The sequence below is a fragment of the Triticum aestivum genome, chromosome 4D (genome assembly GCF_018294505.1).
Source record: "Triticum aestivum cultivar Chinese Spring chromosome 4D, IWGSC CS RefSeq v2.1, whole genome shotgun sequence".
Taxonomy (NCBI): domain Eukaryota; kingdom Viridiplantae; phylum Streptophyta; class Magnoliopsida; order Poales; family Poaceae; genus Triticum; species Triticum aestivum.
This window is the reverse complement of record NC_057805.1, coordinates 460843942-460870729: the sequence shown is the minus strand read 5'-3', so window position 1 is coordinate 460870729 and position 26788 is coordinate 460843942.

Sequence of the window (26788 nt, the reverse complement as noted above, 5' to 3'; positions counted from 1 at the left end):
AGACATGATTTAGCAAGTGATAGGTAGCGGAGCATGGCAATAGAGCGAACAACTAGCATAGCAAAGATAGAAGTGATTTCGAGGGGTGGTCATCTTGCCTGCAAGATTCTCAGAGTTGTCGAAAGCTTGATCCTCGTAAGCATACTCGACAGGTTTCTCGTTCACGAACTCGTCTCCCGGCTCTACCCAAGACAAAAACACAAACAAACGGAACCACAATCAACAACGAGAAGAGCGCAAGCAACATGATGCAAAACATGTATGATATGCAAGATATGATATGCGATGCATATGCGTGCTCCGGAAGGAAAATGATGAACATGGCAGTAACTTGGCAAACCAAGCACGCCACTGGAAAGATGAGATGATTTCGGTCGACATCGATATAAAGATCACCGGAATCGGATGCACGGTTTGCAAATGGCAAGCAAAACAAGAAAGACACTAATCTGCGATAAACAGCAAGATAGCACTTAAAATGCAACAAGTAACAATGCTACAGCACCCCAACATAGCAACAAAGCACATGGAAGTAAACTACAGGAGATGCTTGACAAAAGATGAACACTGAGCTACTGCTAGTTCACAACATATCAAGCTCAAACAAGCATGGCAAAAGTGCAAAAGATTACAGGTTCACAGACTTAGTGAAAAACTGGACATGGCAGAAATCAGCATCAGGTAGCAATGTTCAGAGCACGAAATCAACATGATACAGGAACTTAACATAGCAAAACAAGGCATGGTAGTGTTCTACTAAATGCACATGACAAAATTCCCTTACTGACCATAAGCCAAAAAGGACCAGAAGATATCATGGCAAGCATGTAAACATAGCAAGTTTCGTTATCAGGTTGCAGACTTGGCAGAAAACAGAGCATGGCAGAAATAATAATAAGTAGGCTTCTTTGTGAGCTTGATGCACTCACTACAGAGCAATGCATGACAAACCAAGCATACCTACAGCAAGATGGAATATTTATGAAACTATCCATGGCAAGAAAAAATGCATAGCATGTATGGATCAACTACAATAAGCTTGGCAAAAATGCATATCATGTTAAGAATCTGCCAGAAATATTTTATAGCAAAAGTAGAGCAAGATTGAGTCATGCTATGGTACTCTAAAATTGCAAAAAATTACAGGAATGGATCAATTACAACTATATCTACAAAACATCCTTACTAAATATCTCCAAAATATGCATGGATCTCTCTGTAGCATCAAGTTTACATGGCAACAAAATTACAGCAGACAAGGACTTAGAGAAATCACCAAGTCCCTGAAATCAGAAATATTACGGGGCCTACTTTGCATGCTTGTGCTAGTCACCACAGAGATCAAAAAAATACATGGACTATACCACTGGAAAGATGGCATGGCATACTTCAAAACACATGTAGAGCTCATGCTCAAAAGATGCACAGAATAAATGATACAAAAATGACAAATCTCCTAGTTCTGCTAAGAACCAGAGATTAACAGCAACTAGCCCTCTTCCAACGAAGATTTGGGCATCAAGATGACCTCTAATGGAAATGGTGCAATTGAACAAAATATAGAGCATCACGAGACGAACAATTTGACATATCATACACATAAATCGGAGCTACATGCACAAAGTTACAACATCGGGAACAGAGCAAGATACTGAGAAAAATTAAGACTTGGAAGAATTTTTGAGGCGAGAAAAAGTCGACGTACGCAGAGATCTAGATCGAACGAGCTCTTCCAGCCCGAGCTCGCTCGCCGGCGGAGGAAGGAGGGAGAGGGAGCGGCGGCGCCGGTCGCCGGAGGAGCGGCGGGGCCGGGGGCGGCGGTCGCCGGCGGGGGCGGCGGTCGCCGGCGGGCCTGCGGGCGGCGGCGGCGATGGCGATGGCCGGCGGCGGCGACGCACTGGCCCGGCGGCGGGGAAGGCGCGCGGGCGCGGAGGCGGCGGGCCGCGGGGGCCGGCGATGGGCCTGCGGGCCGGCGGCGGGGCGAGGCCGGAGGCGGGCCACGTGGCGCTCGCGGGTTGGCCGGGCGGCGCGGGCGGACACGTCCGGCGCGACGCGGAGGGAGAGGGTTAGGGTTCATCTGAGATTTCGTTTTTCGGGATGCCCACATAGAAATAGGTAGAGGGAGCTAGGAGACTCCAAATGAGGTGCAGTTTTCGCCCACACGATCGTGATCGAACGGCCTAGAGCATGGAAGAGAGTTTGGTGGGCTTTGGGCTGGTTTTGGAGGGGTTTTTTGCTGGATACTCAAATGGACATTGCGGAGGCCCGGTTAACCGTTGGAGTACCAAACGACCTCCGAATGGAGCGAAACTTGACCGGTAGTCTTCGGGTGGTATATTAAGACCACATGACAAGCCTCGGTCCATTCCGAGAAAGTTTGACACACGCACACGAAAGAAAACTAGAGGGGTGCACCGGAGGAGATAGGAGCGCCGGATTGGAAAACGGACAACGGGGAAAATGCTCGGATGCATGAGACGAACACGTATGCGAATGCAATGCGCATGATGACATGATAAGAAAATGCATGACATGACAAAATACAAAACGAAAAACAAAACCCGACAACGGAGGGAAAAACATATCACATAGCCGGAAATGGCAAGAGTCGGAGTTACAAATATGGCGAGTTACATGCGGGGTGTTACAGATATCTCGAGGAGGGTGCATGTGGCGGGTAGGCCGATGCTACCGACAAATATGCTCAATGCTGCAACCGGTGCTATGCGGAGTCTGCATGACAGTGTTCTTTCTTTGGAGAAGCGGCGTCTCAGAGAGAATGATGTGGCATACCCGGTTTTCGTGGCCAAGGTGCCAGAGGGCAAGGGCTTTGTGGATAGCGCCGTCGGGGGTACGATCGTCCTGCGATTTGATGACATCTTTGCTATGCTTAACCTTCATCCGCTGCACTACACCTTCGTTCGGCTGTTTTCGCTGAGTATGGAGATGCGGATCATTAGAGACAAGACCCCGGACATTGTGATAGTCGACCCCTTCTACATGCGTGCCAAGATCTTGGGCAGCGCTGGGGACCGGCAAGTCGCGAGTTCACACCTCGAAGGCGTCATTCTGGCAAACCCAGATAAGGATAACTTCCTCGTGCCTTACTTTCCCGAGTAAGTCATCTCCTAACCGCCCCGTAACATATGATTTCTTAGATTTCGATCGTTCTTTTTTTTCTAACATTCCGTGTTCTGTGCAGTGACACACATTGCACACTCATCCTCTTAAGCCCGAAATATTCCATGGCCACGTATCTCGACCCGGACCATGACTCCAAGATAGACTACACAAATATCAAGAAAGTTCTTGATGATGCTCTCCCCGGCTACGCCGCATCTGGAGGCACCTTTAAGAGGCCAGTTCATAGGTACGGCAGGCACGTGTTCACCCACAATACGACGTTCCCCTGCGTCAAGCAGCCGCCTGGCGGTCAGAAGAATGCCTACTACGCCCTCCATCACATGCGGGCGATCGTGCGGGACCATAATCACCTTCTCCTACCAAATAATCTCAAAGATTGGGCCGCAAGCTTGGGGGCAATCCAGGACGCGGACATCCGACAAGAATTCTTTCGCATCCAGTCTGAGTTTGCAGAAATCATCCATCAAGATGTCCTTCGTACCTCGAGGCAGTTCTACCTCAAATTTCAACCGTCCAACAGCGAGATAGACACAACGCTACAAATGCAGGCTGACAACGCCCGTGACTTCATGACCATCACGATAGATGGCGGCTTCATCCACGCTCCGGTCCCATGAGTCGAGTCGAAAGTTGTGATGCTATGTGTAGTTCTGAAACATTCATTAGCTCATGTTGTAATTAAACTGTAGTGAACTTGTATGTCTCTTTGGTTTGGACAGTCGTTCAACTTAGATGTAATCGATGCTATTTGTTAGTAGGACCATGAATCGTGCTATGGATGTCTTGCTTTTCTCTTCCGATCCTTTTGTTGCATACTTATATATTGCTTATGTATTGTCTGTTGTTTGGCTAGTGCATAGAGATGCCGTCGTATGTCGTGTACAAGGGTAAGGTTCCCGGAGTCTACGACGACTGGGAGGAGTGTCGGAGACAGGTTCACCGTTTCAGCGGTAACAGTTACAAAGGGTACACCACTAGGGCGGAGGCGGAATCTAAATACGCGCGCTATCTAGCGGGAGAGAGGAGGGAGCGTTGGAGGAACCGGATGAAGACCAGTTTCATCGCGATGATGCTCATCGTGATGACCGCATCTCTCTTCTATGTGATGGTAGTTTAGATGATCGATATCGACTTGTAATGTGAAGACAAACTCGCTACTCGCGGTCTCGAGACTTGTAATGTTCTATCTTCGTTCGGTCTTTTGAATTCAGAGACTAATATGATGAATTGTATTCGGAGACTAATCTCCTATTGTATTCGATGAATCTGCTGTTGCTGTGTCCTGCTGCTTATTTTCTGTCCAATAATATATTTTGTAATCTGTGTAAAAATCAGAAAAGAAAAAAATAATAATCCCTAATATACATACTAATGGCGCATCAAGCCAACGTGCGCCATTAGTATGCCAAAGGATACTAATGGCGCATCCCAGAGCAGTGCGCCATTAGTATGCCAGAGGGTACTAATGGCGCATCACCCAGCAGTGCGCCATTAGTATGCCGAAGGATACTAATGGCGCATCACACTGCAGTGCGCTATTAGTATGGCAAAGCACATGGGTATATATGGCCCCCTGGGAGGCATACTAATGGCGCATCGTGGCCTATACTAATGACGCACTGCTCGGTGCGCCATTAGAGTACCAGATACTAATGGCGCACCAGCGGTGCGCCATTAGTAAAAATTACTAGTGGCGTGATGCTAGTGGCGCACCAGTAGTGCGCCATTAGTAGGCAAAACTGGTGCGCCACTAGTAAGCCTTTTTCTAGTAGTGTCCAAAGCACCGTCATGATCACCATCGTCACCGGCTTGACACCTTGATCTCCATCAAAGCATCGTTGTCGTCTGTGACGCCCGGGTAATTAAGCTACAGTAATCCCACGCTAATGGTGCCACGTTACCACCGTTACTGTTGCTAATCTATCGTTAGATCAAAACCGGTCCAAAATTCAAAGTTCAAAATCAAGCAAACGATCAAAGTTTTCAAATATTAAAACTAAAATGTTCGGAGAGCACCAAATATTGCATAGATAAAAATGGTGGAGAAACCTAAATTTAATAAAATGTTTAAGTGTTCAAAATAATTAAAATAGAGGTTCAAATGTTAAAATAAATGGCTTTTGAATTTTATAAAATATTAAACTATTTTAATTTGGGTTGAGGATTAATGTGGCAATAGTATACTTAAAAGTATTAATTTAAGTGTACTGATAATTTTTATAAAACTAAAATAAAAGAAAACTAAAAGTAAAACAGTAAAAGAAAGATAAATAAAAAGAAAATAAATTACAAAAAAGAAAACATACAAACAAAAAAAACAGAACAAAAGACCCCCCCCCCCGCTGGGCCTCCTGGCCCAGCTGGCCATCCAACCAGGGCCGGCCACCTAACCATCCCTCCTTATCACCTCACCCCCGTAACCCACTCCACTGACACCCCACTCCCCCCGTGCGAAATATCTGCCCCCCTCTCCCCGATTGGATCGGGATCGGGGGAGGAGGTCGCTGCCCCCCCCCCCCCCGCGCCAGGACGCCGCCGCCGCCCGGAGCGCTCCCCCACCGGCCGCTTCCTTCTTCGTCGTCGTCTTCGACCACCACTGCCCGAACCCCTACACCACACCGTGAGCTGCCCCCTCCCTAACCCCCTCTGTCCACCGGCATGCACGCGCCCGGGCGCGCGAGCCCGTGCCCCTGGAACCCCGTGCGTCGCCGCGGCCCCGCTCCCCCTCTGCGCGCGCGCTCGCGCTCGCCGCGCAGCGACCGCGCCCGTCCGCGCACCCGCGTCCCGCCTCTGCCGCTCTGCCGCGCGTGCTGCTACTCCGCTGCGCCGCGCCGCCCACCGCCAGCGTCCTCCACGGTCCCGACCACCCTGCTTCGTCGTGCCGCCGCCACCAGCTGCTCGACGCCACCCTGACCGCGTGCACGCCGCCGCTCGCCCGCACCACCCCTCGGCGTCGACCTGATGCTGCCTCGACTCGTCTTCCCCTTCTGCTGCATTGCTCCCCGGGCCGCCCCCTCGCGCGAACCCCCCGTCCTCCGCTGCTGTCCGCCACTCGGCCGTCCCGCCGGTGCAGATCCCGGCCGGCCTCGCCGTGGCCAACGCCCCTGCTCCAGTCCCTGTTGGCTCCGCCCGCACCTGGGCATGCGCTAGTTCGGGTTGCGCCTGCTAACGCCCGGCGCCCGCTAGGCCCCCACGGGCCTATGACAAAGGGGTCCCGCACCCCAGAACGATTAAAAAAAAGAATGATAAAATAATAATAATAATAATAATAATAATAATAAAAACAATAAACTAGTTAATAAAAATTAATAAATAATTAAATAAATAAATAAAAATAAATTAATAATAAAACAAATAGTAAAAATAAATTTAATTAATTAATTAATTAATTAACTAAATCAATTAAGTTAATTAATCCTGTTTAAATTAATCTAATTAATTGGTTAATTTAATTAAACAGTAATTATTTAGCTAACCCTAATTAACCTAATCAGAGAATGACAGGTGGGTCCCACTGGACCCACATGTCAGTTTGACTTAGTCAACCCCAGTTGACTGCTGATGTCAGCATGACATCATGCTGATGTCATAAATCCATTTTCGAATTAAATTAAATAATTAATTAAATTCCAGAAATTACTAAAATCTTTAGAAAATCATATCTTTTAATCCGTAACTCGGATTAAAATATTTTCAACATGAAAGTTGCTCAAAACGACGAGACGAATCCGGATACGCAGTCCGTTCGTCCACCACACCTCCCTGACCTATCGAACTCGCAACTTTCCCCCTCCGGTCCATCTGTCCGAAAACGCAAAACATCGGGAATACTTTCCCGGATGTTCCCCCCTTCGCCGGTACCAACTACTGTCGCGTTAGGACACACCTAGTACCGCTCGTTGCCATGTCACGCATCGTCATGCTTATGTTTGCATTGTATTTACTGTTTCTTCCCCCTCTTCTCTCCGGTAGACTACGAGACCGACACTGCTGCTGCCCAGTTCGACTACGGAGTTGACGACCCCTCCTACTTGCCAGAGCAACCAGGCAAGCCCCCCCCTTGATCACCAGATATCGTCTATTCTTCTCTATACTGCTTGCATTAGAGTAGTGTAGCATGTTACTGCTTTCCGATATCCTATCCTGATGCATAGCCTATCCTTGCTACTACTGTTGTTACCTTTACCTGCAATCCTACATGCTTAGTATAGGATGTTAGTTTTCCATCAGTGGCCCTACATTCTTGTCCGTCTGCTGTCCTATACTATCGGGCCGTGATCACCTGGGCGGTGATCACGGGTATATACTTATATACTATATACATGACGCATGTGATGAGTAAAGTCGGGTCGGCTCGTAAGAGTACCCGCAAGTGGATCTTTGTGGCGGAGCGACAGGGCAGGTTGAGACCGCCTAGGTGAGAGGTGGGCCTGGCCCTGGTCGGCGTTCGCGGTTACTTAACACACTTAACGAGATCTTGGTATTTGATCTGAGTCTGGCCATTTGGTCTATACGCACTAACCATCTACGTGGGAGTAGTTATGGGTATCCCGACGTCGTGGTATCAGCCGAAGCTCTTTTGACATTAGCAACTGAGTGGCGCGCGCCGCATTGGACCGTAAGCTCGCGCTTGTATTAAGGGGGCTAGGTCTACTTCCGGCCGCGTACGCAACATGCAGGTGTGCATAGGGCGATGGGCCCAGACCCCTGCGCGCATAGGGTTAGACCGGCGTGCTGACCTCTCTGTTGAGCCTAGGTGGGGCTGCGACGTGTTGATCTTACAAGGCCGGGCATGACCCAGAAAAGTGTGTCCGGCCAAATGGGATCGAGCGTGTTGGGTTATGTGGTGCACCCCTGCAGGGAAGTTTATCTATTCGAATAGCCGTGTCCCTCGGTAAAAGGACGACCCGGAGTTGTACCTTGACCTTATGACAACTAGAACTGGATACTGAATAAAATACACCCTTCCAAGTGCCAGATACAACCCGGTGGTCGCTCTCTAACAGGGCGACGAGGAGGGGATCGCCGGGTAGGAATATGCTATGCGATGCTACTTGGAGGACTTCAATCTACTCTCTTCTACATGCTGCAAGATGGAGATGACCAGAAGCGTAGTCTTTGACAGGACTAGCTATCCCCCTTTTATTCCGGCATTCTGCGGTTCAGTCCACTGATATGCCCCTTTACACATATACCCATGCATATGTAGTGTAGCTCCTTGCTTGCGAGTACTTTGGATGAGTACACGGTTGCTTCTCTCCCTCTTTTCCCCCTTTCCTTTCTATCTGGTTGTCGCAACCAGATGTTGGAGTCCAGGAGCCAGAGGCCACCGTCGACGACGACACCTACGACACTGGAGGTGCCTACTACTACGTGCAGGCCGCTGACGACGACCAGGAGTAGTTAGGAGGATCCCAGGCAGGAGGCCTGCGCCTCGTTCGATCTGTACCCCAGTTTGTGCTAGCCTTCTTAAGGCAAACTTGTTTAACTTATGTCTATACTCAGATATTGTTGCTTCCGCTGACTCGTCTGTGATCGAGCACTTGTATTCGAGCCCTCGAGGCCCCTGGCTTGTATTATGATGCTTGTATGACTTATTTATGTTTTAAAGTTGTGTTGTGATATCTTCCCGTGAGTCCCTGACCTTGATCGTACACATTTGCGTGCATGATTAGTGTACGGTCAAATCGGGGGCGTCACATCGTCTCGCCAACTATTGCTTCTACGACTATCACCAACGCTTAGTGATAAAGTAAAGCAATTACATGGCGATTGCATTTCATACAATAAAGTGACAACCATATGGCTCCTGCCAGTTGCCGATAACTGTGTTACAAAACATGATCATCTCATACAACAATTTATATAATCACGTCTTGACCATATCACATCACAACATGCCCTGCAAAAACAAGTTAGACGTCCTCTACTTTGTTGTTGCAAGTTTTACGTGGCTGCTACGGGCTTAGCAAGAACCGTTCTTACCTATGCATCAAAACCACATCGATGTTTCGTCAAGTTTGCTGTTTTAACCTTCAACAAGGACCGAGCGTAGTCCCACTCGATTCAACTAAAGTTGGAGAAACAGACACCCACTAGCCACCTGTGTGCGAAGCACGTCGGTAGAACCAGTCTCGCGTAAGCGTACGCGTAATATTGGTCTGAGCCGCTTCATCCAACAATACCACCAAATCAAAGTATGACATGCTGGTAAGAAGTATGACTATTATCGCCCGCAACTCTTTGTGTTCTACTCGTGCATATAACATCCACGCATAGACCTAGCTCGGTTGCCACTGTTGGGGAACACAGTAATTTCAAAAAAATTCTACGCACACGCAAGATCCATCTAGGTGATGCATAGCAACGAGCGGGTAGAGTGTGTCCACGTACCCTCGTAGACCGAAAGCGGAAGCGTTTAGTAATGCGGTTGATGTAGTCGAACGTCTTCGCGATCCAACCGATCCAAGTACCGAACGCACGGCACCTCCGCGATCTGCACAAGTTCAGCGCGGTGACGTCCCTCGTACTCTTAATCCAGCTGAGGCCGAGGGAGAGTTTCCTCAGCATGATGGCGTGGTCACGGTGCTGAAGAAGTTACCGACGCTGGGCTTTGCCTAAGCTCTACAACAATATGACCGAGGTGGAAATCTGTGGAGGGGGCACCGCACACGGCTAAGACAACTGTCAACTTGTGTGTTCTAGGGTGCTCCCTACCCTTGTATATAAAGGAGCAAGGGGGAGGCCGGTCGGCCCTCATGGGGCGCGCCTCAAGTAGGATTCATACTAGGAATCCTATTCCAAGTAGGTTTCCAACAAGGGAAGAGAGGGGGGAAGGAAGGAGAGGGAGAGAGGGAGGGAAAGAGGGGGCGCCGCCCCCCTCCTTGTCCAATTCGGACTCCTCAATGGGGGGGGGGGCGTGGCCAGCCCTAAGGCCCCCTCCTCTCTCTCTCTCTCACAAGGCCCATGTTGGCCCATTCGTTCCCCCGGGGGTTCCGATAACCCCCCGACACTCCGATATTTATCCGGTGACCCCCGAAACTCATCCGGTGTCCGAATAACATCGTCCAATATATCAATCTTTATGTCTCGACCATTTTGAGACTCCTAGTCATGTCTGTGATCACATCCGGGACTCCGAACAACCTTCGGTACATCAAAACACATAAAATCATAATACCGATCATCATCGAACGTTAAGCGTGCGGACCCTACGGGTTCGAGAACTATGTAGACATGACCGAGACTCATCTCCGGTCAATAACCAATAGCAGAACCTAGATGCCCATATTGGTTCCTACATATTCTACGAAGATCTTTATCGGTCAAACCGCATAACAACATACATTGTTCCCTTTGTCATCGGTATGTTACTTGCCCGAGATTCGATCATCGGTATCATCATACCTAGTTCAATCTCATTACCGGCAAGTCTCTTTACTCGTTCCGTAATGCATCATCCCGTAACTAACTCATTGGTCACATTGCTTGCAAGGCTTATAGTGATGTGCATTACCGAGAGGGCCCAAAGATACCTCTCCGACAATCGGAGTGACAAATCCTAATCTCGATCTATGCCAACTCAACAAACACCATCGGAGACACCTGTAGAGCATCTTTATAATCACCCATTTACGTTGTGACGTTTGATAGCACACAAGGTGTTCCTCCGGCATTCGGGAGTTGCATAATCTCATAGTCATAGGAACATGTATAAGTTATGAAGAAAGCAATAGCAATAAACTAAACGATCATAGTGCTAAGCTAATGGATGGGTCAAGTCAATCACATCATTCTCTAATGACGTGATCCCTTCATCAAATGACAACTCTTTGTCCATGGCTAGGAAACTTAACCACCTTTGATTAACGAGCTAGTCAAGTAGAGGCATACTAGTGACACTCTGTTTGTCTATGTATTCACACGTGTACTAAGTTTCCGGTTAATACAATTCTAGCATGAATAATAAACATTTATCATGATATAAGGAAATATAAATAACAACTTTAGGGCATATTTCCTTCACTTCGAGCATCAAGCTCTAGCGGCGACTGGGTGGAAGGGTGACCCAATTGCCGCCCGAGTTGTCCATGCGGCGGTTGAGTCACATTTCAAGAGAATCTTGTATTTACTAATTGGTGACTCCTAATTTTGAGCCCCCCCCACATTAATTGGACTAAGTTACTAAAAATTCTAAAAAAGCAAAACATCCGACCATTGGTTTTGGTGCCGGAAATCACAACCACGATCAAGAACTAGATAAATTCGTCAAGAGATTCGATCCACATGGAAACATTTTACTGTGAAACAACAGTAGTCCTAATTTTGAGAAGTGGATGCGTTCTCCATAAATAGGCGCTGTAGTTGGTAATGACCTCTTCTTAGCTCATTGATTGCTTGGTTATTAACTTATGATGAAAAAATGATACATACTTATAATTCTGAAGTGATAGCTATACTTTGAACCAGTGGGATCCTCCAAAGCTGATTGCATTACAAACATAAATATTTATAATTCCGAAGTGATAGCTCAATATTGCTTGAAATAAACATTGTAGCCACAACTTAAATTTTTTTTTTTAAATTTGGACATAGATAACAGAGCACCAACACTGCGGGAAAATAATGAGAAGCAAGGACGCCGGTGTCTCCGGCGTGGATGGGTGACCCTATCCCAACCAATCCCGACTCGACCCAATCAACGTGGCAGCCAGTGGTTGAGATGGTTAGGTGGACAGTGGTATCCACAACCCACCAGGGTTCAAATCCTGGTGCTCGCATTATTCCTGGATTTATTTCAGGATTTCCGGCGATGCGCTTTCAGAGGGAGGAGACGTTCCCGTCGACGACGAGGCGCCTACGGTGACTTCGTAAATCTCAAGATGATATGCCGGCTCAGTCTATCGGAGGTGCTCATAGGGGTAGGGTGTGCGTGTGTGCGTTCATAGGGGTGAGTGTATGCACGTGTATATGAGCACTTGTGTTTGTACTGATGTTAAAAAAAGCCAGTGCGCAACGATCCTGCACACACACATCCTGCAACAAACCTAGACTCGACCCGACTTACTCAAAACGATGCGCCACGAACAGACTTGGCGCGACACACACAGGGCGTGTTTGGTTGCCTGCATAGGCCTCGACCTGGCCCGCGCGGGAAGTGATCAGCTTGTTTGGTAGCCCGCATACATTATTGGGCCTGCATCGCACGCTTCTTAAAGCACCTCTGGGCCTGGCTCACTGGGAACGCATGAATCGGCAGTTTCTCCAGGGCCAGGCCCGAGCGGTGCACGTGGGCGGCGGCGGCTGCACGCGCGCGGCCACGCTCGAGAAGCCGCGTTGCTTCCCGAAGCGCCGGCAGTTATTAGCCTCACCGCTCCCTCTCCCCACTATTTCCCACTCTCCCAACTCTCACCGGCGGCGGCGGATCGGAGCAGAGGAAGAAGACCACCAGACTCCATCACCGGCGGTGGCGGATCGAAGCAGAGGAAGAAGACCACCGGACTCCATCAATGGCGGTAAGCACTTCTCTCTCTTCGACATGCACGCACGCTAGATTCGATCCACGGCGGAGGGGAATGGGGAATAGAGGTAGATAAGCATAGGGGTAGTTCATACTAGTTCATAATAGTTCATACGAGTTCATACATGCAAGATCGGAATGCAGAAGGGGGATTGGGGGATAGGGGGATAGTGGGTACACAACGGAAACCGGCCGACCGCGGCGGCCGTCACCGTCGTGCGGAGCGGCTGGTCGAGCCGCTGGCCTTCATCTTCTTCTTCATCGCCGTGCGGGTCGTCGTCGTCGTCCTCGGTGGAGTCAAGGTCGATCTGCCAGGTACGACGGCCTGGCTCCGGCGCCCTCGCTGGCATGTGCACCGCTTCTTCTTCATCCTCCTTAGGCTCCCAAGCGATGACCGCCGGCAGCGCGATAGCCATCTCCCAGTACACTGCGGCACGGCAGTCATTAGGAGCCCAGTAGGTCTTGTACTTGCACCACTTCTTCCCCCGTTTAGCGTCGTCGGAGATGGCCTGATTCTTGGCCCAACGAATGATGTCAACTGCCATCGCGCCCTTTGCTGGGTCAGGAATCAGCGTCTTCAGCTCTTCTTTAGTGGCCTTCATGAGCACTGCATTTGATTCGTTCTGCATGTCCGGCATGGAGCCGAAGTTCGAGCATACCTCCATGGTGTTCTCGAACTTGGTGCGGTCACCAGCCGACCACCCGAGAAAGAAGGCCCTCCAGCCAATACCCCAAGGGAAGGGGTTGGCGTTGGAGGTGGAGCTAGAGCTCATGGCGATGGGGAGGAGGAAGGTTGAGAGTGAGAGAAGAGAGGGGGTGGGTAAGTAGTGGTGGGCAGGGTGAGTAAATATAGGGGGATGGAGAGGAGGAGAAGAGTGACAGTCATGCTGTTTTAAGTACATGCTCTTTTAGCCATGAACTGCTCTTCAATTAGCCATGAACTCTGTGTTGTGCTTGACTCCATGAATTGTGTGCAGATCGAGGAGAGTAATGAGATGGGCACGAAGGTGCTCCCGGCCCTTGACAACAAGGGCAAGCAGCCCCTTCACCTAATGCCCGACGAGGTTGTGCTGCCGCCCACCGCCGAGGAAGACCCGAAGACGCCTGAGGGTGGCGACGACGAGGGCATGGAGGAGCCCCCGGCAACAAGCGCCGCAACTACGGACACTATCATCAAGAGGATGGCCCAACCTCACTTCTGCAAGGTCATCCTTGCATCAAAGCTTGAGTGCATCCCCATGCCCCTACACTTCACCAAGCACTTCGTCATGGTGCCGACGGAGTTCAAGCTCAGGAACAACACCGGCTGCTCCTGGAAGGTGACGGTCAAGCTGATGAACGGCATGGTGACCCTGGATCAGGGTTGGGCCACCTACGCAGCCGTTCATCAGATCAAGATCGGCTACATGGTGACGTTCAAGCTCCTCACTCCCGACACCCTCAAGGTCATCGTCTTCGACGAGGATGGCATTGAGGTCATCAACAAGTGCGGGAAGCACGACGAAGCCTTCGCCGCAAGGAGTAGGGCCGGGCCACCTCTTTCCAGCGTACTATTGAGTCTTCTTTGAAAATTATGGTTTATGAGTTGAACTGTTATGAAGTGTGGTACTGCTTATATCTGAATTATGCTAGTTGATGCTCAGTTTATACTCTGTTGTGCTTATGATGTGTGCTGCCGAAGTGTGGTGGTAACCTCACCAACTAGCCAAAGAGGTTACCACACACCAGGCGTTGCATACAATCAAACACCATGCCTTGGGTTTGTCCACTAACATGCAGGCAACCAAACACCAGGCAGTGTGGTTCTGCCCATGCAGGCAAGAGGGCATACAGGCAACCAAACAACATGCAGATGGTGCATTTGAGGCTGCATTTGCATAGCCAGGTTGGGTGGAGAAGTGTATGCAATGCGGGCACTGTAGCACACGGCAATCAAACACGCCCACAGAGACTCGCTCATGCCCGAGACTCAGCCGTGGCGTGATTATTCTAGCACATGGCACACGATGGTTTCAATTGAGCATCATCAACATCCTTTGGCCGCCGGCTGGCTAGCAGCACGCGGACCAGCAAGGGCACAAGGGTTCGCCATCGGCATCCATCAGGACGGCGGTGGTTCCGGGCTGCTCTCATGGTCTGACGACGAGCCTCGTGTCTACCGGGAGGCCCGGTTTCACGAAGAGATTGTTGTGCTCTGCGAGCAGCCGTCGAGCGTCCTGGTGGTGCGGAGACGCATCGGCGGCGGCCATCAGGTGCCCTAGGGCCAGGACCAGCAGGAACACGGCGGCCGTCGTCTTGAGAACGGATGCAGAAGCCATGGCAGCTCCTAGCTAGCCTGAGATCGGCAGGAGGTCACGCTATAGGTGTAGGTGGCTAGATATGGGGATCGAAGGTGAGAGGTATGACTAAATGGCATCATTGTTTATATAGAGAGAGAATGCACTATTGACGTATGACGTATGCAATATTGGTGTGTGCAACCGCCAAGGTCAGTATCTGTGCATCTCCAAGGTTGAGACCAGGAACGTTATCAAGGATATGCCCTCAGAAAAGTCGCCAGGCCCAGGTGGCTTTACTGGGCCCAGAATCCACGCGAAGACATGAAGAACGGTACCCCGTCTCTCTCGGCAAAAATCATTGTTCTGACATGTGGACGAAACAATATGACAAAATGAACCATTATAAAAATTCACCTGGCTGACCTTTTTGTGTAGCTCCCGACAGCTAGGCAACACACTACACCGTGTAACGCCTGACTGGCAGGCGCTACATGCCTAACCATCGTTGCATCCCGGGCTGTCTGAAAAATGCTAAGTAAGTGTGTAATGCCTGAGAGGTAGGCGCTACACTGTGTAGCGTCTAGGCGCTACACAGAAGGGTCAGCCGGGTGATTTTTTTGGCCACATATTCATTTTGTGATATTGTTCGTCCACATGTCAAATTTGTCGTTTTTGCCGTCTCTCTCCATGTGTGCGTGTTGCACGCTTACAATTTGTTAACCTCTATCCTCCACGAGGATCTCACAGCTGCCGACACATGCCCCCGGAGAAAAAAGAGTTCATTCTAGTACAATCAAGCACGCAGACGTGGCTAGTTTAGAGCATCTCTAGCAGACCCCGCACAAAGCTTATGGCCTTTTTGATTCACAAGATTGCGAAAACACAGGAATAGAAAAAAATATAGGAAAACTAAAGGAATGCATGTGTTGGTTTGGAGGAATTATGTAGGATAGGGTTTCTATAGAAAAAAAATCCTTTAGACCCTTTTGGTCTATAGGAATAGAATCGTTCCTATCCTCAACATTTCATAGGAAAATAATCATTAGCCTAAAATCAATGAAAAAAAAATCCAATGATATGAATCAGAGGACTATCTCCTTTCCTATTCCACTCATAGGATTTGAGATATATGTCATATTTTTTTGGGGAGAACAACTTCCGATCTATTCATCAACTGTCAAGGTAGTACAAAAAACACCAGAAGTAAAAAAATACATCTAGGTCCATAGACCACCTAGCGATGACTACTAGCACTGAAGCGCGCCGAAGGCGCGCCGCCGTCTTCGCCCCTTCCTCGTCGGAGCCGGGCAAACTTTGTTGTAGTAGACAATCGGGAAGTCGTCGTGCTAAGGCTCCATAGGACCAGTGCACCAGAACAACATCCGTCGCCGATGAAGAGAAGCGTAGATCAGAAGGATCCAATCTGTAGACACACGAACACAGACGAACGAAGACAAGATCCACATGGATCCACCAAAGACAAATGACGACCGAATCCCGCGAGATCCGCCAGAGACAAACCTCCACATGCCCTCCGATGATGCTAGAAACACCACCGGGACAGGGACGAGGCGGGGAGAACCTTATTCCATCCGTAGAGAGCCGTCGCCACCTTGTCTCCCTGAGCAGGACACAAACCTTAACAAAACTCAAAAGAGTATGAAAAATCTGAGCCCTCCCGTTGCAGGGGCCGGGGTCCACCACACCTCAATGGCCTAAAACCATAGAAGATGAGGTAGACCGGCGGCGGCACCGGTGGGGGGCACGAGAAACCCCAGCCAAGGGTGTTCTCTCTTCCCGTGGAAGAAAGAAAAGGTTGTTGTGATACACGTCATCTCATTCCCTATGAATTTCCTATTACTATCATTGTCCTACCCTGTGAATCAAAGGAGGACGTAAAACAGAGGAAAAGTATAGGAATATGAAACAAATGGAACGTTTGAAATGCGGGTACTGAAAACGAAGGAATGCATTATTTAGTAGAGAAACCATGCGCCACTCTAAACTGGGCTAGACACAAGACATGCACCGAACTCACACAGGCTCTATACTTGCACGGGCCTTTCCAGTGGAACACGCTCACGGAAAGCATTGGTTGAGTCATGAGAGGAATCTGGTATGCAGCTCTGTCCCTTTTGCCTCGGTCTTTGTGTAAAAAAGAGGCCCGACTCGATGTTCCACTTCCTGAAAAATCATAGGAAACCAACAATGTTTCTGTGGTTCCCAACCGTATTCCTCTGGACTGGTTCCTGCAAATCAAATGGCGCTACAGTAGCAAATCCTATGGAATGAGCATTCCGGCATTTTTACTATGAAAAATCCTTCAAATCAAAGGAGGCCTTATGGTTTTTCCGCCTCCCGCCGACGCCGCTGTCGGTCCACCTCGTCTCCGATGGCCTTAGGGCCATGGCGGCGTGGTGGGTCCCAGCCCTTGATGGTGGGAGGGCTCCGTTTTTAGATGTTCCTTCTAGTTTTGTTACGGTTTGCGTCCTGCGCAGGAGTACGAGATGACAACAAGGGCAAGCAGCCCCTTCACCTAATGCCCGACGAGGTTGTGCTGCCGCCCACCGCCGAGGAAGACCCGAAGACGCCTGAGGGTGGCGACGACGAGGGCATGGAGGAGCCCCCGGCAACAAGCGCCGCAACTACGGCCACTATCATCAAGAGGATGGCCCAACCTCACTTCTGCAAGGTCATCCTTGCATCAAAGCTTGAGTGCATCCCCATGCCCCTACACTTCACCAAGCACTTCGTCATGGTGCCGACGGAGTTCAAGCTCAGGAACAACACCGGCTGCTCTTGGAAGGTGACGGTCAAGCTGATGAACGGCATGGTGACCCTGGATCAGGGTTGGGCCACCTACGCAGCTGTTCATCAGATCAAGATCGGCTACATGGTGACGTTCAAGCTCCTCACTCCCGACACCCTCAAGGTCATCGTCTTCGACGAGGATGGCATTGAGGTCATCAACAAGTGCGGGAAGCACGACGAAGCCTTCGCCGCAAGGAGTAGGGCCGGGCCACCTCTTTCCAGCGTACTATTGAGTCTTCTTTGAAAATTATGGTTTATGAGTTGAACTGTTATGAAGTGTGGTACTGCTTATATCTGAATTATGCTAGTTGATGCTCAGTTTATACTCTGTTGTGCTTATGATGTGTGCTGCCGAAGTGTGGTGGTAACCTCACCAACTAGCCAAAGAGGTTACCACACACCAGGCGTTGCATACAATCAAACACCATGCCTTGGGTTTGTCCACTAACATGCAGGCAACCAAACACCAGGCAGTGTGGTTCTGCCCATGCAGGCAAGAGGGCATACAGGCAACCAAACAACATGCAGATGGTGCATTTGAGGCTGCATTTGCATAGCCAGGTTGGGTGGAGAAGTGTATGCAATGCGGGCACTGTAGCACACGGCAATCAAACACGCCCACAGAGACTCGCTCATGCCCGAGACTCAGCCGTGGCGTGATTATTCTAGCACATGGCACACGATGGTTTCAATTGAGCATCATCAACATCCTTTGGCCGCCGGCTGGCTAGCAGCACGCGGACCAGCAGGGGCACAAGGGTTCGCCATCGGCATCCATCAGGACGGCGGTGGTTCCGGGCTGCTCTCATGGTCTGACGATGAGCCTCGTGTCTACCGGGAGGCCCGGTTTCACGAAGAGATTGTTGTGCTCTGCGAGCAGCCGTCGAGCGTCCTGGTGGTGCGGAGACGCATCGGCGGCGGCCATCAGGTGCCCTAGGGCCAGGATCAGCAGGAACACGGCGGCCGTCGTCTTGAGAACGGATGCAGAAGCCATGGCAGCTCCTAGCTAGCCTGAGATCGGCAGGAGGTCACGCTATAGGTGTAGGTGGCTAGATATGGGGATCGAAGGTGAGAGGTATGACTAAATGGCATCATTGTTTATATAGAGAGAGAATGCACTATTGACGTATGACGTATGCAATATTGGTGTGTGCAACCGCCAAGGTCAGTATCTGTGCATCTTCAAGGTTGAGACCAGGAACATTATCAAGGATATGCCCTCAGAAAAGTCGCCAGGCCCAGGTGGCTTTACTGGGCCCAGAATCCACGCGAAGACATGAAGAACGGTACCCCGTCTCTCTCGGCAAAAATCATTGTTCTGACATGTGGACGAAACAATATGACAAAATGAACCATTATAAAAATTCACCTGGCTGACCTTTTTGTGTAGCTCCCGACAGCTAGGCAACACACTACACCGTGTAACGCCTGACTGGCAGGCGCTACATGCCTAACCATCGTTGCATCCCGGGCTGTCTGAAAAATGCTAAGTAAGTGTGTAATGCCTGAGAGGTAGGCGCTACACTGTGTAGCGTCTAGGCGCTACACAGAAGGGTCAGCCGGGTGATTTTTTTGGCCACATATTCATTTTGTGATATTGTTCGTCCACATGTCAAATTTGTCGTTTTTGCCGTCTCTCTCCATGTGTGCGTGTTGCACGCTTACAATTTGTTAACCTCTATCCTCCACGAGGATCTCACAGCTGCCGACACATGCCCCCGGAGAAAAAAGAGTTCATTCTAGTACAATCAAGCACGCAGACGTGGCTAGTTTAGAGCATCTCTAGCAGACCCCGCACAAAGCTTATGGCCTTTTTGATTCACAAGATTGCGAAAACACAGGAATAGAAAAAAATATAGGAAAACTAAAGGAATGCATGTGTTGGTTTGGAGGAATTATGTAGGATAGGGTTTCTATAGAAAAAAAATCCTTTAGACCCTTTTGGTCTATAGGAATAGAATCGTTCCTATCCTCAACATTTCATAGGAAAATAATCATTAGCCTAAAATCAATGGAAAAAAAATCCAATGATATGAATCAGAGGACTATCTCCTTTCCTATTCCACTCATAGGATTTGAGATATATGTCATATTTTTTTGGGGAGAACAACTTCCGATCTATTCATCAACTGTCAAGGTAGTACAAAAAACACCAGAAGTAAAAAAATACATCTAGGTCCATAGACCACCTAGCGATGACTACTAGCACTGAAGCGCGCCGAAGGCGCGCCGCCGTCTTCGCCCCTTCCTCGTCGGAGCCGGGCAAACTTTGTTGTAGTAGACAATCGGGAAGTCGTCGTGCTAAGGCTCCATAGGACCAGTGCACCAGAACAACATCCGTCGCCGATGAAGAGAAGCGTAGATCAGAAGGATCCAATCTGTAGACACACGAACACAGACGAACGAAGACAAGATCCACATGGATCCACCAAAGACAAATGACGACCGAATCCCGCGAGATCCGCCAGAGACAAACCTCCACATGCCCTCCGATGATGCTAGAAACACCACCGGGACAGGGACGAGGCGGGGAGAACCTTATTCCATCCGTAGAGAGCCGTCGCCACCTTATCTCCCTGAGCAGGACACAAACCTTAACAAAACTCAAAAGAGTATGAAAAATCTGAGCCCTCCCGTTGCAGGGGCCGGGGTCCACCACACCTCAATGGCCTAAAACCATAGAAGATGAGGTAGACCGGCGGCGGCACCGGTGGGGGGAACGAGAAACCCCAGCCAAGGGTGTTCTCTCTTCCCGTGGAAGAAAGAAAAGGTTGTTGTGATACACGTCATCTCATTCCCTATGAATTTCCTATTACTATCATTGTCCTACCCTGTGAATCAAAGGAGGACGTAAAACAGAGGAAAAGTATAGGAATATGAAACAAATGGAACGTTTGAAATGCGGGTACTGAAAACGAAGGAATGCATTATTTAGTAGAGAAACCATGCGCCACTCTAAACTGGGCTAGACACAAGACATGCACCGAACTCACACAGGCTCTATACTTGCACGGGCCTTTCCAGTGGAACACGCTCACGGAAAGCATTGGTTGAGTCATGAGAGGAATCTGGTATGCAGCTCTGTCCCTTTTGCCTCGGTCTTTGTGTAAAAAAGAGGCCCGACTCGATGTTCCACTTCCTGAAAAATCATAGGAAACCAACAATGTTTCTGTGGTTCCCAACCGTATTCCTCTGGACTGGTTCCTGCAAATCAAATGGCGCTACAGTAGCAAATCCTATGGAATGAGCATTCCGGCATTTTTACTATGAAAAATCCTTCAAATCAAAGGAGGCCTTATGGTTTTTCCGCCTCCCGCCGACGCCGCTGTCGGTCCACCTCGTCTCCGATGGCCTTAGGGCCATGGCGGCGTGGTGGGTCCCAGCCCTTGATGGTGGGAGGGCTCCGTTTTTAGATGTTCCTTCTAGTTTTGTTACGGTTTGCGTCCTGCGCAGGAGTACGAGATGATGGCGGGTCCTTAAAGATAGAATAAGGTTCTCCTCACCTAGACCCCCATTCCGGTGGTGTGTCTAGCATCGACGGTGGACGTGTAGAGGTGTGTCTTATGTAGATATGTCCTTGGTGGATTTGCTCGGATCTGATCGTAGTTCATCTACGGTCGTGTGTCTTCAGGTTGGATCCTTTCAATCTACACTACACTTCATCAGCGGCGATTGCTGCTCTGTTGCGCTGGTCCTATGATACCTTAGCACGATGACTTCCCAACTGTCTACTACAACAAATTTTGCCCGGCTCCAGCGAGGGAGGGGCGATGAAAGCGACGCGCCTTCAGCTCGCTTCAGTTCTTGTAGTCGTCTCAAGGTGGTTTATGGATCTGTATGTAATTTTTATTATTTCTGGTGTTCGTTGTATTGCCATGATTGAAGATGAATAGACCGAAAGTTTTCTCGCAAAAAAAACTCCATGTACAAAGCTGTGATTGATGTTGGACATGTGGTGAACAACAAGACACTATGGAAACTAAAATTGTTGTTAAAAATCAAATCTTTATGTGGTAAATCAAGGGAGTTGTGTTGACTAAAGATAATCTAACTAAACGAAACATGGAATGGAATTTAAAATGTAGTTTATGTAGTAACTTAGAAACTATTCATCACTTTTTCTTTGACTGTTGCTATGCTAGATTCATTTGGAGACTTATTTACTTCAAGTTTGTCATAAAACCTCCTAGAAATGTCACTCATATGCTTGGATCATGGCTTAATGGCTTTGACACATCAGACTAAAAAAATCACATCTTAGTAGGTGCATCAGCTATGTTTTGGGCTATCTGTCTAAGTCGTAGTGACATTGTTTTTAAAAAATGCCCTATGAAAACATGCATGCAGGTACTCTAAGGGGCACTCCCTGGTTACGCTTCTGGGCGCAACTATTGAGGCATGATGAAGGTAGAGGCATGTCGTGATCCATAATAAGCAGGTCGTAGCCTGCCAGGGTCAAGGTTGAATACTTTTATTTCCATTATCTAAACATTGAGAATTCAAGCCAATCCTGGTTGTTGCTAGAGTTTTTCGAGCGTCAAGCTCTAGCGGCGGCCGATGGAAGGGTTGGGGATGAAGACTAGAGGTGGTGGCGATCCAATTGACGCCCTAGTCGCCCATGCGGCGGTTGAGTCACATTTACAGATAATCTTGTATTTACTAATTGGAGACTCCTAATTCAGAGGGCCCCCACATTAACCGAACTAAAATCCTAAAAATTCTAAAAAAAAGCAAAACATCCGACCATTGGTTTTGATGTCCGGAAATCATAACAATTGATCAAGAACTTTGACAAATTCGTCAAGAGATTCGATCCACATAGAAACATTTTACTGTGAAACAACAATAGTCCTAATTTTGAGTAGTGGATGCGCTCTCCATAAAGAGATGCTGTAGTTGGTAATGACCTCTTCTTAGCTCATTGATTGCTTGGTTATTAACTTATGATGCATACTTATAATTCCGAAGTGATAGCTATACTTTGAAGCAGTGGGATCCTCCGAAGCTGAACGCAGTGCAAACATCTTTCCCTAATAATAAAGCACGGATTGACTCCGTGGGTTCACCGTCATAATACGCTTCTTCGCGTGAACTTACGCTTTCAGTTTGAATTTAAAACATATACGTGAGGTGGTACCAATTCGGGGAATCGTCTGTAATTTCGTCCGTCTTCAAAATTTCCGTAGGTCGCTGTTGTTTTAAGTCAGTTGGACTTCTCCCTAATCTGTCTGGGCCTCAGCCCACCAAACTTAGTCCAGGCAAAACCGGATCAACAAGGGTACCAAAGAGAAGGAAGCAAAGAAGAATTAACCCAGCGCAAAGGAAGCGAAGAAGCCCAAGCAACTGACCATGATTTACACGTCATCGGGCTGACCTGCTTGCTCGACCACGGGCGGCCATGCGGGGGGTGGGAGAGGAAAGGAAGGCACCAAGGGCGGCGGCGCTTGTGCTCCTCCGGCGACGCGCCGGACTCCGTCGAGACGAGCTGGCGGCTAGGCGCTCGGGCGCGACCGCGTCGTTCCTGCCGGAGAACACGAGGCGGCGGGCCATGTGGGGGTGGGAGAGGAAAGGAAGGCACAGAGGGCGGCGGTGCTGGTGCTCCCTCCGGCGAGATGAGCTGGCATCTGGGCGCTCAGGCGCGAACGCGTCCTTCCCTGATGAAGGAATAGGAGGCGGCAGGCCATGCGGGAGAGAGGAAGGCACTGGGGCAGCGCCGCTGGTGTTGCTTCTCCAGTGAGATGAGCTGGCGGCGGGGTTGGGGGCGCTCGGACGCGCGAGCTCGGGCTCCCAGGTACATACCTTGCAGCGCCGAGGCTCGCAGGTACGCAATGCATCTCGCAGCACCGACTCACATCGCTACGAGGGGATAAGCTTTGAAGTGGCAGCCGCTTGACAGGGCGATAGATAAATACTAGCACGTGGCTGCTCGCTTGAACCACACGTGACTGTATGTGGCATCAAATGGACCGCACCGAGTGAGCATATATTTGTAAATTCTTTTATCTATCGTGGTTAGCTGTAGATTGTCTAATTTCGATCTCAAACGTCTATAGACACGTCTTTATATTGAGTCTCTATTTGTGCATGCATGCAATTATGTTTCTTACTTTGTTTTTGAATTGTCCGATCAATTACATGTGATTGGTGAGATAGAGAGAGGGTAAAGAAAGAGAAAAGATGATCCGGTGTGGACTATATCCTACATGAATGGCTTCTTGGACATACACGGATATCCCCATATTCTCCTTATATTTGATGTCGATATGCCCATTTGCGACTGTCCGGTCATATGAGCACAAAGTGAGTGTCCGGTTTGTTTTTTTCCTCTCTCTTTTCTTTGGACAGTGACCGGACTATACTTCCGGACAAATGGGGAAGATTTGGGTGGTATGACACCGTTACTAGATGCTGCCGAATATGTCATGGCTTATTGAGTTAGATATGTGTGGTATTTATTTTCTCCCGTTGAAACGTGCGGGCATTTGTGCTAGTAAATATTTATACTTCCAAAGTTATAGCTCAGTATTGCTTGAAACAAATATTATAGCCACAACTTAAATATTATTTTTATTTAGAGTTGGATGTAGATAATAGAGCACCAAAACTGTAGGAAAATAAAGAGAAGCAAGGACGCCGGTGTCTCCAGCTAGGATCGGTGACCCTATCCCAACTAATCCCGACTCAATCCGTAACATTCTTGCACACATCCTGCAACAAACCTAGACTCGACCAACAACTCGACCCGACTTACTCAAAACGACGCGCCATGAACAGACTCTGACACAGACTCGGCGCGACACACACAGACTCGCTCGCTCATGCCTGGGACTCAGCCATGGCGTGATTATTCTAGCACAGGGCACATGATATGGCTTCAACTGAGCATCATCATCCTTTGGCCGCTGGCTGGCTAGCAGCACGCGGGCCAGCAGGGGCACAAGGGTTCGCCATCGGCATCCGTCAGGACGGCTGTGGTTCCGGGCCGCTCTTGTGGTCGGACGACGACCCTTGCGTCTATCGGGAGGCCATGTTTCGCGGAAAGATTGTTGTGCTCTGCGACTGCAAGCAGCCGTCGAGCGTCCTGGTGGTGCAGAGACGCATCGGCAGCGGCCATCAGGTGCCCTAGGGCCAGGACCAGCAGGAACACGGCGGCCGTCGTCTTGAGAACGGATGCAGAAGCCATGGCAGCTGCTAGCTAGCCTGGGATCGGCAGGAGGAGGTCAGGCTATAGGTATAGGTGGCTAGATATGGCTACCGGAGGTGAGAGGTATGACTAAATGGCTTCACTGTTTATATAGAGAGATAATGCACTAACAGCCAGAGTCGAGATGAGTCTCTCTGCTTCTCCAAGGTTGAGACCAGGAACATTATCAAGGATATGCTCTCAGAAAAATCGCCAGGCCCAGGTGGCTTTACTGGCCTTTTATAAAAGAAAAACTAGTACTGTACGTACGTACTACTACTCCTGGTCGTCCGGTATCTCTTACCCCAGAATCCAGGCTGTTAGAGTAGTCATTATGGTATACGACTTCTAGTTCAAGTCAGTTTTGTACCCTACCCCAAATCGGTTTGTACCCTATTATATACTCTTGTATGCCGCACCAAATCATCAAATAAGAAACAGTTTTATTCAGCTATCACAGGCTAGGCGGCGACATGATGAACGGTACCACGTCTCTCTCCATGTGCTGCATGCTCTTGCAATCTGTTAATCTCTCTCCCTCCAGGAGGATCTATCAGCTGCCGACACATGCCCCGGGAGAAAAATAGAGTTCATTCTAGTACAATCAAGCACGCAACCAGTTTACATTCCAGAATACTGTCATGCAAAAAGGAGAATGATTTTGTGATAAACTATCCTAGTCTAGAACCTGTTAATTGATTATCCAATCATTGGTGTTGCCGTATCATAACTTCACAGGGTACAGTTATCACTTGTCAGTTAGAAGTGGTACCGCTGATTACTCCCTCCGTTCCAAATTACTCGTCGTGGTTTTAGTTCAAATTTTCCGGTTGACCTGCACTAGTGGCGCACGGAGCACGATTTTCAACCGCATTTTCCGGTTGACCTCTTGCTGCATATCTGAGCATCCATGTGGCGACAAGACGAACGGTATCACGTCTCTCTCCATGCTTAGTTTAGTTATTAATCTCTCTTCCTCCAGCTCGGGCGTTCTTCTCTCCATGAGGATCTCACATTCGTCGTCATGTGCGACGACGGCCATGCCCTGTTGCGACCGCCCGCGTCTGGAGGGGTGCTACAAGCCAACACCTCATGCTGGAACGGCCGCGACGGGCGACGTGAGATGCTGGAACCGGCTTGGCCGTGAGCTGCGATCGGCTACGGTTAGAGCTGCATCCTCAGTGAAGGGGCGGCGCTGGAACGGCGACTAACCGTCATCATGTTATGATGGGCTGCGTGAGATGCTGGCACCGGCGTGGTCACAAGCTGCAACCGGGCACGAAGGGTGCTGGGACGATTGAGGTGTTTCGAGCTCACCGGCGGCGGGGGGTGGGGCTCATGCGAAACGCAGTGTTGTGCGCTAAAAATTTCATACTAGTATTATATTTAACATGTGATATAATAAAACAACTGAACTTTATCGACGTGAACAATGCTCTTCGCACGTAAAACGCAGGGGATGGAGATGAAACAGCAGAAGTTTCTAGAAGGAAAACGCCACCTAACATTCCATAGCAGCAGCAGCAGCCAGACGCCGGCCTGTGCCAGTTGTTATTAACCTTCGCTATCAACAGGGCACCTTGTCGGATTATATTTATCGAGTCTAAAGAAATAGTTATATTTATCGTTGCTTGGTTTTCAACCGCATTTTCCAGTTGACCTGCACTAGTGGCACACGGAGGAGCACGTAATCCTCTTTGCGTTGATGTGTAGTGGAGCTTTTATTAGGGGCTGGCTGGTCTTTTGCTCTCTCTGCTAATTTTGCCATGGGAATCCAGGAGTTCTTATATACTCCCTCCATTCCGGTTTAGAGGGCTCCAATCTAAAATCTCATCAACAAGGTAGATTTTG